The following is an 11841-nucleotide window of genomic DNA, read 5'->3' as shown; positions in this document are numbered from 1 at the left end:
TAAACAAGGTTTAATTAATAAATAATTAATTATAATTAAATAATCCTTAATTATATTTTTAAATAATTATTTAATAATTATTGCATTTTAAAATAATTAATCCTTAATTATTAGGATTAATTATAATTTATTACAATTATTCACAAATTATTATCAATTATCCAATTAGATCGACTATTTATAAATAAATAATCGATACGAATAATTATTACGACATTCTTCGAATAAATAAATTATCACTCGAATAATAATTCAACACATCGATCGACTACTCGTTTCACTACAAGTTATTCACATTATTCGACTAATTATGGAATTATTATCATATTATTCGATTATTTTTAATCTTATTTATTAATTAATTACTTAATTATTGAATAATAGATAAATAACTAAATTATTAAATAAATAAATGATTAAATAGATAATGATTTTCGAATTTCTAAATTAATAAAATAATTCAGAAATTATTAATAATATTTTTCAGAATTTAAAACTAATTTTTATTTGATTTTTAGAATCATTAAAACTGATTTCTGATTTATGAAAATAAAACTAAATTATATAAAATCAAAAACAGAAATCAGGAAATGAATTTGGATTTTAGAAGATTGAAACAGGGTCACCCAACGGGTTGACACCGGGTCTTCAAGAAACCGAAACGGGTCGGTTCGCTGGTGGACGGAATCTGGGAAACGACCGAAACCGGCCGCCGCCCGCCGCACAACTCCGGTAGCTTCGCCGGCAAGCTATTTCGAGGCTGTAACCATTGATTTCGGCTGGAATCGCTTCGTAATACTCCCAGGAACTCGCCTACACCGTCAACAACACCTCTCCATTCCTCCTTCGATTTCTCCGATAAAAAATCGAAGCTCTCCGGTGGCTTCACCGGAAAACAGCACCTCCCCCAAAAACACAACCAAACTCGTCGATTAATACATGAAATCGAAGCTACTGAGCTTCATAATCGATCCCAACAGTCGACAACAATCGAAACATCCATAAATTAACAAAAAAACGAATTCAAAATTTACTAAAAACCAAGAACTCGGGAATCACCTTCCAGGGGTTATACCATCAAATTAAACACATAAAATCATTCCTATATTCAAGATAAAGCTATTGGAATCAACCAAACAATCAAACGATTCCTAGATTAGAAACCCCTAATTCGAGTATAAACCCTAAAACACAAATTGGAAATCGAAGCATTAAAATATGAAATTGATTACAGGAATAGATAGAGGAGATCAAGATGATCATTTTGGTTATTCACATGAAAGATTTGAGCAACAGAATCACTAGGAAATCTGCAGATTAATTCTCAGCTTGTTCTTCACCAACACTTGGATTTCTTGAATATTCTGATTTTTAATAATTAATTAACTAATATTTAACAATAATTCAGCTATTTATATTTACCAAAATAATACCCCTAAATAAAGTTAAGGGGCTAATTACACACCTAATAAAAATATTTGGCCCCAATTTTTATAATTTTTGGGTATTAATAATGAATTTTTAAATATCCAATAAATACAAAATTAATGCTAAAAATTCCAAAAAATTATGAATATTACAAAAATACAAAGAAAAATGATGTATGATAATTTCATGATCATATAAAAATAAAAATGTGATTTTTGCGGGGTCCGGAAAAGTCATTTTTTGCGAAAAAGGTAAATTTGTAAAACGTCTAGGGGTTCAGAATAGCGATGTGGTATAGGTCATTTTTGGCAAAACAGGGCCAATGATTTTGTTTGAAATACGGGCTTTTAAAACACTGTTTGAGCTGTACGAGTTTTGATATAAAACATTTAACTTACGATAAAATACTCAATAAATATCTTAATCATATTCTGATCAAAACAGACGACACGTAGCACATAGCAATAAGGTTTAACAACTCAACACATTTAATCACATAATATTACACATAAATATCTTTATTATAATATAATACAAGCATAATTTTCTCGGTCGTTACACGATAAGGTGAAAGGCATATGTTATAGCCTATTTGTATATTCGAGGATTTAACTCAACTCAAATAAGAATGTAACAAGTAAATAGTGGATCTACCGTCAAAAAGATCTCTCAAAGTAACATCCGTCAAAGGATTCAGAAACAAGGTTCATCTACAGACTTGAGGAATTACTTCACTGGAAGAAGTTCGAGAAATTGTTCAAGCCTCAGTGATATAAATCAAGATTGTGGATTTAATCAAGTGACAGAGATCTTGCCAGGGTATCATATAATTACAGGGATTTAATCTGAAGAAAATCAAGTTATCAAAGTCAAGACATGAAGAAACGTCAAGAAAGTTAGTCACTCATGAACCAGACAGTACATCGAGTGTCAATATTGAAGTGGTGGAATTGATTCATAATTGATAGTGATTTTCAGAAGATTTTCAGAAGAATGGTTGCTGTTAAAGAGTAGTATTAATTCTCTATTAATTAATTAAGTCATATAGTTTAATTAAGAAAATAAATTATATCTACAAAGATTAATTTATTTATTAATTGAATTAATTGATTAATTAATTCTGAATTAATATTAGGAATTTTCAGAATTGATTTTGAATTTATATTCAATATTAATTCAGCATGACAATCAATTGAACTGGTATGACAGTCAGATTGTCATACCGAAAGTGATACCAGCTCAAATGAATTGTCACACCGAAAGTTCTACTAGTTCAACAGATTGTCATGCTAGTTCAATCAATTGTCTTGCCGATAGTCTTGCCAGTTCAATCAATTGTCTTGCCGATAGTCTTGCCAGTTCATTCAATTGTCTTGCCGATTGTCTTGCCAGTTCAAGTGGATTCTGTTAATTGAAATATAAAAGAAGAGAAGCAGCAGTCATTCAAGACATACAACAGAAGTCAACAACTCAAGAACAAAAGAAAAGCAGAGCACAAATATCTCATCTCACTACTGCAAATTCAAGATCAACAATTTCTAGTTATTAAAGTTAAATCCAAACCACTAGAAATCATTCTCTTGTTCTTGTGTAACTATCTAGCGGATCGAAATCCCTCGAACTTAATCTCAAATTGTGTTTAGCATTTGATTCTTTTTATTGAAAAAATAGAAAAAGTTCATGTCGAATTTATTCTAGATTTGTGATAATTAATTTGAGATTAATCCCTTGTAATCGATACCGTTGTTATAACACCTTTCAAGTTTAATAATATTTTTATTTAACTTGAATTTTATTTCAATTTTTATTCCGCACTAAATTCAATTATTCGGTATAGTTTGTATTCATCCCCCCCAACAAACACATTGGGACCCAACAATTGGTATCAGAGCCTTCTAATTAACGAACAAATCAAGATCCTAGACTTTTGTGATTTTTTCAACTCCTTGAATTTTTATTTATTCAAAAATTCATAATGACTTCACAAAAAGTTAGAACCGTTAAAATTCCTCTATTTGATAAAGAAAATTATATTATGTGGAAGAAGAAGATGCTCTTGTTTTTACAAGTTGCAAATCCCAAATATCTGAACTTGTTAAAGAAGGGTCCAAAAACTCCGATGGTTATTGAACCAGAGGTGATAGTAGATGATGTTGTGATTACCAAATCTAGAACCTATGCAAAAGAGCCTGAGGATTTTTCTCCTGCTGAAAAAGAAGAAGCCTCCTTGGATGCCAGCCTTCAGTTAATTTTAGTTGATTCCCTCGATCCCTTGATGAACAGACATGTGATGAACTGTAAAAATTCCAAACACATCTGGGAAACTATTGAGGTGATTAATGAAGGTATAGAGGAAGTTAGGGAGAACAAGTTTCAGATCCTAACCTCTGAGTATGAACATTTTAAATCCAATTCAGGAGAAGGAATTACTGAAGTGTTTGAGAGGTACAATGCATTCATTAACAACCTGAACATAAATGGAAAATATTATTCAATCAGGGAGGTCAACAAAAAGTTCCTGTTAACACTGCCAACTCATCTTGAACATAGAATCACTGCCATAAGAGAAGCTAGAGATCTGAGTGAGATTTCTTTGGATAGACTCTATGGTGTGTTAAAAACCTATGAGTTGGAGCAGATTCAGCAGAAGGAAGTCTAAGGGAAAGATAGAGTGGTCAGCACATCTACTGCTCTAGTAGCTGAAGGTCTACAACAACAACAATCTCAACAGTCAGAGAGAATGGTACAGTATTCCAAGGCTGAGGAAAATGTATTAGTAGCAGAATATGATCCTCCTACTACAAATTAATCTAGTGATGATTTTTACTCCTTGGAAGAGCTGGAGCAATTGGAAGATGAGTCAACGGCCCAAATTATCAAGAGATTCTCCAATGTCAGATTTAAGAGAAATCCCAAGTTCAAGTACAAGTCCAACTACAACAGATTCCAGACAGGTGGATCTTCATCCTCTAACACCAGTAGTGGTGGATACAAAACATGGATGGTTGATCGGAGCACCATTAGATGCTATAACTGCAATGAGTTGGGACACTTTGCCACAGAATACAGGAAGCCAAAGCAAGTAAGGAAGAACTCTTATGATTCAAATCAGAAGAGTAACTTTAAAAGGGCTTACCTGGCAAAGGGAAGAAGCTGGGATGATACTGATAGTGAAGATGAAGAAGATGAGAATCTTTCTGTTATGGCTATTGATGGAAAAGCTTCATCGTCAAGAAAAGAGGTAAAATTTACTGATGCTAAATTAGTTTATCATCTAGGAGGTTTCTTAGATTGTGCTCGTCGTGATAATGAACTGTTAAGTTAGCAGAGAAAGAGGTCAATGAATTAAGACTTGTGCACATTAATCAAGACAAGTTAAAAGAACAAGTATCTTTTCTAGAGAATAGAGTTAACTGTTATAGACAACTTGAAACTATTCTCAAAGACAAGATCACCGGTCTTGAGACTAAGGTTAAAGCCTACTTCAATTCTTGTTCAAAGGCTAAAGAGTTCTACAGTAAGAAAACTGTTAATCAATCTGGAATAGGTTATGATTACAATGCTTCTATTGGAGAATTAGGCATAAACTCCCCTCCTCATGTCTGTGCTAAAGGTAGGGAAGTACCACATGTGCTTAAGGGTGTTGATAAACCCTTCTATAAAGCATCAATTGTTGAACCATTTGATGCGACCTCCTCTATTATTCAAGAAGAGATACGTGCTGAAGATCATGCTAATGAGAAGGTTGTTTCCAAGTCAAGTGTGTCGAAAGTTCCAGTCAAAGTTGTGAAAGCAACTGAGACTAACTCAGACACACATGAGTTGGATAACAAAAATGCCATGTCTACCATGTATAAATTGCCTGTTGTTAATCCCTCTCATAAAGCATGTGGTGTTGCTAATTGTATGTCTTGTGCTTTCAAGTTGATGTATGCTTATTTTAGTGGTAAGTATATTTCTAGTGATAAGACTATTCCTCGTCGGCATGTGAATAATAAGAAGCATGATAGGTGTAAGACTGCTAGTCCTTCTAAGGCTAAAAAGGAGACATTTGTGCCTAAGCCTAAACAGAAATTTGTTAAGGCTGTTTACAAGGTCAAATGTTCAGTGATTGAGAAAGTTGAGACCATTAAAGTTAAGAATGTTGTTTTTCCTGACAAAGGTCAATTCTACAAGTATATCGGGCCCAACCAAGTTTGGGTTCCGAAGAAGGTCTAATCCATTTGTAGTGCAGGGCAGTAAACAGGTGGAACCGATAGTGTGGATTCTTGACAGTGGATCGTCAAGACATATGACCGGAGATAGAGCCCTGCTATCAAATGTAGTTGAGAAAGCTAGCCCAGTGGTTACCTTTGGAGATAACAGCAAAGGTTTAACTGAGGGATATGGCTGTTTGCAAGCTGGAAATGTTATCATTGAAAATGTGTATATTGTGCTAGGTTATTATCAGGAAGCAGGATCTAACATATAGCACCAGTGACGAGACTTGAGAATATTACGACATATCAGGCACCTGATGCACATTACACTTGGAATTGGACTCTAGTAAGATGTGTACAAGTGTACTCCTGGTTGGTGAGTCAAAAGAGGAAGTCAATGCACCACAGTTCATGGACTTTGCAGTTGCAAATCTATTGGACTATGCAATCTCTTCTTCACAATCTCACTTCAGGTTGGTATGAACTAATGTACTACTTAAGCAATCGTCAAGGACATGGTATGGCACTCTAACTGAAGTTATAGTTTAATATGAACTAGTAGAGTCGTCATATTAATAACTCTCTTATCACTAGGCACAAACATATTGTTTTATATGTGCAGTGAGTTTTAGGAGAAAATCAAACTTCTTTCTACATTAGTGATTTCTTATTTCATTTTAAAATCTTTTAAAATCACTATTGTACATCATTTCTTTCAAAACATTAAATGTATGATTTTAATTCATCATAAATCTTAAGTACATTTTATCTCTATTGCCATATGTTCTGTGATACAGGTTCAGCCTCCAATGGCCTTCTTTCATTGACAGTCATGAGGTTGAAAACCCACAACTTCTATCGCAGATTGTAAAGACAAACACATAAACAGAACCAACCAACACTCTCTTACCACTAAATGAAATATGAATGAGCGTGAGGGAGATAGTGCCTTAGTGCACCACATAAGGAAGGTTCTGAAGTTAACCCGGCAGCCCTGTCTCCTACAAAGATGAGTAGTATTTAAACCGAGACAACTGCTAACCCCCATACATCTTCTCAAAAAGATGTAATGGTTGAAAAGGCTCAAAACAGTTACTAGATTCATTCTCTCAACAGAGTGCGTCTATTGAAATTTACCTGTCGGCCAGGGTATCCGATGTAGTGTCACCACTTCAAACATAAACAATTCTTGATGCACAAGAAAAGGTTACACACACAAAGGATGAGTTGACGGAAACAAGAGTTTCAACCATTTTAAGGTCAGATTCGATTGTTCAAGGTTCTTTAATGGACCAATTGCCTTCACAGGTATTAGGAGAGGATACTGATCCAAAAGCCATATGTCAGTGGTCAGTGTCTACCTTGAAGGGTTTTTAGCACATAAACGCAGCGAAAACGTAAACTTAAATCTTAAAAAAAACCGAAACACTCCGCAGGATCCATGCGAAAAATAATATTTAATTCGTAGTTCAGTATGTTTACCTTAAGAAGCTTTACATTAATGGAAAGATGGAGGTCTTTAATAGCGATCCAAGAATCACGAGCGGAGATCCTTAGCAGCTGCTCCTCAAGTGTGAAGCACTCCACCGGTATCCACCAAGAAAATGATGTAATGGAGAAGGAGGAGGTGGAGAGAATTAGGGTTTTGTAAAATTTTTAGGTTGAGGCAAAAATAGGGTTTATAATAGTATATTTATAGGCAAAATTTTCAGCAAAAAATTTTCCCATAAGATATTATTATTATTAACCCTTTATTATTCTCATTAATAATTAAAACACCTTTTAATTATTAATCTTTTTTCTAAACACTTTAGAAATAATTCTCTCTCTTGATTTAATTTCCAAAAATTAAATTCTTAATTAATAATATTAAGAACCTTTTCTTAATTAATTTATAATCAATTAAATCTCATTTAATCAATTATTAAATTTGCCAATTAATTATTTATTTCATAAATAAATAATTATCAGCCATTATTAATTAATTCATCCACCATTAAATCATTCTCTTTTATGGTGTGACCCTGTAGGTTCAATATTAAGACGGTAGTAGAAATAAATAATAATAAAACTATTTTATCATTATTTATATAAATTCTCTAATTCATTAAATATGATTAATTAATTAATCATATTTATTCTACATCGTGAGGGATACTTCTCAGCATATCGCGACTATCCGGATAATACGAATTCACTGCTTAGAATACCAAGAACATATTCAGTGAGTAGTTATCGTACAATTAATTCCTTCTACCCTGCAATGTCACGATTAAATACAAGGCATGGAACTCGTGTCAAGCTTATCTTATTTAATCACTTATTTTCTCATTCACTATGCTTAGTTCTATTTAATGTTAATTAAAAACTCCTTTCTAATTTCATTCACTCTGGCCAGAGATTCCTGAACTAACATAAGTGGATCAGCATTGAACATTCTCTTCCTACATTGGAAGGGGTAGATCCTTTATTGATCATACACTATCTTCGTGTACAAATTCCTATACCCAGTAGAGCCCTTATAATTGTCCCTTGAGACTAAGAACTAAACCAAAGCATAGTTCAGTGTACACAAGATGACTATGATGACCTCAAGTCTAAAGATACTTGTACAACTATCACTATGTGAACAACTGCTGACACGTGAGTGAACTCCATCAGTTGTTCAGCTATGTGAGTCATGTTCAGTGAACTTATTCTATAATAAGCACCTACATACTAGCTATAGTGTCACCACACAAATGTCTATGAGAATAGACATCCTTCATAATGAAGCAAGCATAGTATGTACCGATCTTTGCGGATTATTAATTACCAGTTAGTAATCCTACGACCAGGAACTATTTAAGTTTAGAGTTATCATCTTTTAGGTCTCATTATTATGATCTCATCACAATCCATAAAAAGCTTTACTCTAAACTGTGGTATATCTTATTTAAACATTTAAATAGATAGAGCCCGCAATAAAAACAAAACAAGTCTTTTATTAATATCAATGAAATCAAAACAGATTACATAAAAGTTATTCCTAAATCCTCATACATGATTGGACTTAGGACATATCTCTTTCAATCTCCCACTTGTACTAAAGCCAATCACTCTGGTATCTAATACCCATCTTGTCTTTATGACGATCAAACTGACTCTGAGAAAGTGGCTTTGTGAGTGGGTCTGCTACATTATTATGTGTGTCAACTCTCTCGACGATGACATCTCCTCTATTTTCAACTCAGATTCACCACCAAAAACAAGAAAAATGTTCTGAGTCCTTCACAAGTACTAAAGGATGTTTTTCGCTGCTTTCTAGTGGTCTTCACCTGGATTGGACTGATATCTGCTCGTCACACTAATTGAATAAGCAACATCAGGCCTTGTACACAACATCACGTACATGATAGATCCTATTGCTGAAGCATAAGGAATCTTACTCATACGCTCTCTTTCCCAGGTGTCTTAGGAGACATATTTTCGGAAAGGGACACTCCATGGCTCATCGGTATGAGACCTCTTTTGGAGTTTTCCATGCTAAACCTTTTAAGCACTTTCTGGATGTATGTACCCTGGGTAAGACCTATCATTCTTCTAGATCTATCTCTATAGATCTTCATATCGAGAATGTAGGATGCTTCTCCCAAATCCTTCATGGTGAAGTTCTTTGATAGCCATACTTTGACTGATTGTAGCATCGGTATATAATTTCCTATAAGAAGTATGTCATCCACATACAATACAAGAAATGTTACCGCTCTCCCACTAACCTTCTTGTAGACACATGGTTCATCTATATTTTTGATAAAACCAAACTCTTTGATTGTCTCATCAAAACGGATGTTCCATCTACGAGAAGCTTGCCTTAAACAATATATGATTCGCAGCAGCTTACACACTAGGTCTTCATCTACGAGAAGCTTGCCTTAAACCCTTTGGCTGTGTCATATACACTTCCTCCTCAAGTTCCCCATTGAGGAAGGCCGTTTTCACGTCCATTTGCCAGATCTCATAGTCATAGTAAGCAATAATCGCAAGCAAAATCCGAATTGATTTTAACAGGGCTATAGGAGAAAAAGTTTCATCAAAGTCAATCCCTTGCCTTTATTTGAATCCTTTTGCCACGAGCCTGGCCTTATAGGTCTCCACCAGGCCATCTGCTCCAATCTTTCTCTTGTATACCCACTTGCACCCAATAGGCTTAACACATTCAGGCGCCTCAACCAGAGTCCATACTTGGTTGGTATACATAGATTCCATTTCGGATTTCATGGCACTATGCCATTTCTCTGAGTTAACACTACTAATAGCCTCATTATAGGTCACAGGGTCGTCATCATCAATGATTGACAACTTATTGTCATTCTCAATGACAAGGCCATAATACCTCTCAGGTTGGCGAGACACTCTCCCTGTCCTACGAATGGGCTATTCCACATAAGGTTGTTCAGTCTGAACAGGTGTTTCCACTTGATCCGTAGTAGTTTGTGCTTCTTGAACTTCATCAAGTTCAATTTTGCTCCCACTGTTTCCTTTAAGGATAAACTGTAACACCCCCAAATCCGGGGTCGGGGATCCGGGTTGTCACGAGTTCCATTTCCCTTAATAACACCCAATCTTAATAAACAATCAACTACTCTGTACTGTGACCCCACAATAAACACACACACCACAAGTTATAGTCTCAGAGATGAATATCCAAAAATAACACGAGTCATTTTATTCCACAATTATATGCCATTACACCTTAAAAGGGTTTCTGAATAAATTTACATTTCTTTTCCATTATTACAATTGATAAAGATACATAAGTCTGGTACATCCAAAGTTGAAAGCCTATCCTATTGGTAGTTCTTACCTCAGCTACAGCAACATCAACGCCTATAGGAAACTGCGGAACGTTTCCTATCCGCTCGCGAATTGGGAGCTTGGTCCTGTTCATCTTGTCTATCTGATATTGTGTGATGAAAGAAGAAAGCAAGGGTGAGCAACAAGCTCACCGAAATAATATGTATAATGATTAACAATATATGAGCATTCTCATAGTACTCATGAAAGTCTTGGTCAAGTAAAAAAATGAACCAAGTTTGATATCTTATCGCGACCAAGTCGCAAAATATTCACTATATATGTATATATACTTTTCAAAATCTTGGAAGTCCTCTTTCATGCATAATTTACACAGAGTTCCAGTTGATAACTGTATAAAAATATCGTTGCAAGGTGATCTCATATATCTAACCTTGTCTCAATATTTTTGTGAAAATCTTTGTCATGCATAAGATAATCATTAACCAGATATAAGTTGAAAAGATGAAGTTACAAGATACTCCAATATACTTATATCTTCTCCGGATACTACTTGAACTACCACCGTTCAAGGTATCATCAGTTTCAAAAGTTCATCACATAGATGAGACTAAAAGAAAAGACTTGAATAGATTCAATCTTTAAAATATCCTCAAAATGAAATGAAGTTATGAGATACTTCATTTGATGAAAACATCATTTTGAAAACTCGACCCTGCCAACACTCAACAATCGCCCAACCGTATCCTTTCTATCGAAGTGCCCTGGGTAGTGTTGCAGAAATATCCAATTGGATGATGAACTCATTACGGGAGTTTTCCGCGCCAGGAAGACCACTCACGATGATCAGTCGCAGTAGTGCAACCCCACCATTTTTTACATGTAGAGGAGAACAGTCGGATTTACTTGTCAACCGAACCCTGGACTCCTAAGTAATTGACCGTCTTAGTGGAACTTCCAGTCCATTTGGGCCAATATAATAAGGCTGGGCCGGCACCACTCGACCACTTACGCCACTGCTAGTTCAGATGAAATCCATGACTCTGAAACGTAAAGCTCGTCCCCCTTTCCCCAAGTAGAAACTTGTTGATACGGCTCCACCAAGTCGTATCTAGTTGGAAAGGAAAACTCACCGATATTTCCCAGGCGGTGCCTGTTAATGGATTAATTTGTTCCAAGAATTTTACTTCCCGAGTGTTGGGTAAGTAATCAAAAACTCTTTTATCAAAACAGCAACCTTGTTGCGAATATAAAATACACCACAGAGCCGGATCCCTCAGGTTTTGAGCGAGTATTTAAATCCCCTTCGAAAGGAAGATCTTAAATATAAAAGAAAATGAGTTTTGGGATCCGCCCTAACCTTTAAAAATCATTTTGAAGACTCGAAAATATTTTTAAGAATGTTTGGAGTAATGCT

This window comes from Apium graveolens, chromosome 8 (assembly GCF_009905375.1).
Source record: "Apium graveolens cultivar Ventura chromosome 8, ASM990537v1, whole genome shotgun sequence".
Lineage (NCBI taxonomy): Eukaryota > Viridiplantae > Streptophyta > Magnoliopsida > Apiales > Apiaceae > Apium > Apium graveolens.
Note: the sequence above shows the minus strand (reverse complement) of the source record.